The sequence below is a fragment of the Tachyglossus aculeatus genome, unplaced genomic scaffold, assembly GCF_015852505.1.
Source record: "Tachyglossus aculeatus isolate mTacAcu1 unplaced genomic scaffold, mTacAcu1.pri scaffold_1_arrow_ctg1, whole genome shotgun sequence".
Lineage (NCBI taxonomy): Eukaryota > Metazoa > Chordata > Mammalia > Monotremata > Tachyglossidae > Tachyglossus > Tachyglossus aculeatus.
In genome coordinates, this window is record NW_024044915.1 from 3,432,600 (window position 1) to 3,435,998 (window position 3,399).

At 48.7% G+C, this 3,399-nt stretch overlaps 1 pseudogene; it reads left to right on the forward strand.

Moving 5' to 3' along the window:
- The first annotated feature begins 865 nt into the window (after positions 1-865).
- On the forward strand, positions 866-1,557 carry LOC119923458 (annotated as a pseudogene).
- The last annotated feature ends 1,842 nt before the right edge of the window (positions 1,558-3,399 follow it).

Here is a 3,399-nt window from a genome sequence, read left to right on the forward strand (position 1 = left end):
CAGCCCCTGGAGCTTCCCCTTCAGAGAAGACAGCAAAGCAAACCAACAGCAAAGGAGGCTCTGCCAGAGAGTCTTGGAATCTCAAAGCTTACTGCACCTGGATCGTACTTTGGAGAGGAGAGAGACTCCCACATCCCTGAGGTCAAGTGACATGGAAGAGAGTTCTTCCCGGAGATTTATATTGGTCAGCTCTGCTCGTTCTGTCAGCACCCACGAGCTGGACACCAAAAGCTCATATCCTGGGGAAAGGACATGCTGCTGTTCCACCCCATTACTCCCTTCTCACCCAGAAGTTATATCCAGGGCATCTTCTGCAGAAAACCCAATTCCAGTCCCTAACAGTACAATGGAGGCTGTTACAGTGTCTCAGACCTCTTCCTCCCCTTCTTCTCCCTCCTCTTCCTTTTCCACCTCATCATTGTCTTTTTCCACCTCATCCTTCTCCTCTTACCATTACAGCTCCTCCTGCTCCGCCTCCCCCTCCTCCTCTTCATCTACTGTCACTTCTGACTTGTCCTTCTCCTTCTTCTCCTCCTCCTCGTCCTCTTCATCCTCTTCCTCTTCCTCCTCCTCCTCCTCCTCCTCCTCCTGCCCCTTTTTGACCTCCTCCCCATCGTACGTGTCCTCTTCCCAAACCTCAGACAGTTGGACAGGCGCCCTGCTTCCCTCTGGGGAGTCTCCTCAAGATGGAGGGAATGAACACCAGCTTCTGAGGGAAAACTGACATCCAACTTGATGTCATCAAGCAGCAACTGGAGTTTCACCTCCAGACAGGATCAACCGGCCACAAACTGTTCCTCCAAAGAGAGTCCAGGAGTCACTTAGTCTGCTGCTGCCCCTGTGTGGAGACTGGGAGCAGGGAGGAATGGCCCTATCCCAGAGTCCCATCCAGACTGAGAAAAGTCGTGAGCTGCAACTACTCCCAGACAGCCATAAGTATTCCTCCCATAGCACCCAGGACCTGAAAAACAAACTCCTTTACCCTGAGGAAAGCTTCCCCTGCTATTCGCCTCCTTCAGTCTCTTCTGGTGAAAAAGAGGAGACCACATCCAAAGCTTATTCAGAGCATGCCCAAGATCCAGATACTGCCCTCCTAGAGAGCCTGTCCCAGGGCTCGGCATCATTTCCTACTCCATTTCTCCATCCTTCTCTCCATCTTTCTCAGCCTGCTTGGCCTCCTCTTTCTGTGGATGCTCCTGCAGTGTGACAGACATCCTGGTCCCCTCTGATATCTCCCCTGATGAGGACAGGACAAAACAAATGAAGATGAGGACCAGGATCCGGCAGGATGACTTTGAACAGCCACCTGAGTTTCAACTGTTGAAATAGCCCTTGGAGAAGCACAGGGATCTTCCCCAGATAATACACAAACCTCAGATTCTGCCCAAAGTTGGGGACCGAGAGAGCGGAGAGGTGGCCTGGTCCCTGAAGCCCAGTCAGATATGTGGGAGTCGTGGATGGCCAGAAGCCTGTCTTTATGACCCGATCACCCTCCTGGAGACCAACATTAGGCAGAAATACCTGGTGTTCCTTCTGGGTCTGCACGACCCCATATAGACTCATCCGTGTCAGTGATAGGGGAAGGAAGAACCAACTTGGCCTTATCCCTAATCCCGACTTGAAGGTCTGGCACCGAGGGCACATTGAACACGATGTGAGCTCTGGACATGGATCTGTTCCTCTGGTGGCTCCCCAGGTATTGATCCCTGAGCCCAAAGTTGCTACCTGCCATGGTGGCAGTGGCTGGAAACTGGGGTCTGTAAAGCCCTTGACATCCCTCAGTGAATATCTAAAATAAAGTCTCTGTGTGGTTTCTTTTGTCTTTCTTTACGAAATGACAGCAGGATCATCGGCTTTCCTCCATTCAGCTCCCCTCTTCTGCCACGTTCCCAAGCTGGGCAGGTAATGCTACAGAGTCGGAGATGGGCAGAGGCAGGGGGTGAAAGGGAAGATAGGAAGCAGTGTAGAGCTAGCAAGGTGCCTCAGTGAGGGCAGGAGTCAGATGATGCTTGGGTCTGTGCGGAGTGGGTGAGTGTTCCACAGAGCACTAGAAGGGAAACTGCGGACACTGCCTTCCAGTATGAACCACATGGAGCAGGAGCCAGAAGGGTCAACTGTCTCCAACACTTGACACTTGACTAACACTATCCTTCCAATGTCCAGAAAGTGTCCCAGAGAATGTTAATAGTAATAATCATGGTATTTGTTAAGGACTTACTATGTGCCAAGCACTGTTCTAATCGCTGGGGTAGATACAAGAAAATCAGATTGTCCCACGTGGGGTTTACAGTCTCAATCCCCATTTTACAGATGAGGTAACCGAGACACAAAGAAGTGAAGTGACTTGCCCAGGGTCACACATCAGACAAGTGGCGGAGCCGGGATTAGAACCTACATCCTCTGACTCCCAGGCCCATGTCATTTCCAATAAGCCACGCCGTTAATTCATTTATTCATTCATTCAATCGTATTTATTGAGCGCTTACTGTGCGCACAGTACTGGACTAAGCACTTGGAAAGTACAATTCGGGTTCCTTCTGTTCTTTCTGCTATAGTCATGGCTGTACTCTAGATGGCCTGAGCAACAGCTGTGGGGAGAAGCAGCATGGACCAGTGGAAAGACTGCGGGCTTGGGAGTCAGAGGTCATGAGTTCACATCCCAGTTTAGCCACTTGTCAGCTGTGTGAACTTGGACAAGCCACTTAACTTCTCTGTGCCTCAGTTACCTCATCTGTAAAATGAGAATTAAGACTGTGAGCCCCACGTGGGACAACGTGATCACCTTGTATCCCCCCAGCGCTTAGAACAGTATTTTGCAAATATTAAGCACTTAACAAATACCATCATCATCATCATCATTATTACTATACCAGCCCCATCACCGCCAGACTGTAAAACTCTAGGCTTTATGTTTCATGTTGCTTTCGGGCTTCTAATATCATTCATTAAGCATTCATTCATTGTATTTATGAAGCATTTACTCTGTGCAGAGCTCTGTGCTAAGTAATTGGTTAAGTACCATAGAGATAGTAGGCAATGATCCCTGCTCTCAAGGAATTTGCAATCTAGCCAGGGGAACCGGACAAGGACAAGACACTAAATAAATTGCACAGAGTGGAAAGAAACAAAGTACAAAGATGCATCCATAAGTGTTACATTAGGGGGTGGGGGAATGAGTATCCAAGTCCTTAGGAGGCACAGTAGTACTGTAGTAGAGGTAAGGAAGAGGAAAGGGTAGGAAACAAAAATTGTTCAGGCCAGGTATGTGCTGATGATAAAACATTGGTCATAGCAGTTGTGATTTACTAAGGTCTCTTCCTGATCTGAAGCCAGCTAGGGTTTTTCTCCTTAATTTATTTCTAGTTAATTAATCACTCAATCGTATTTACTGAGTGCTTA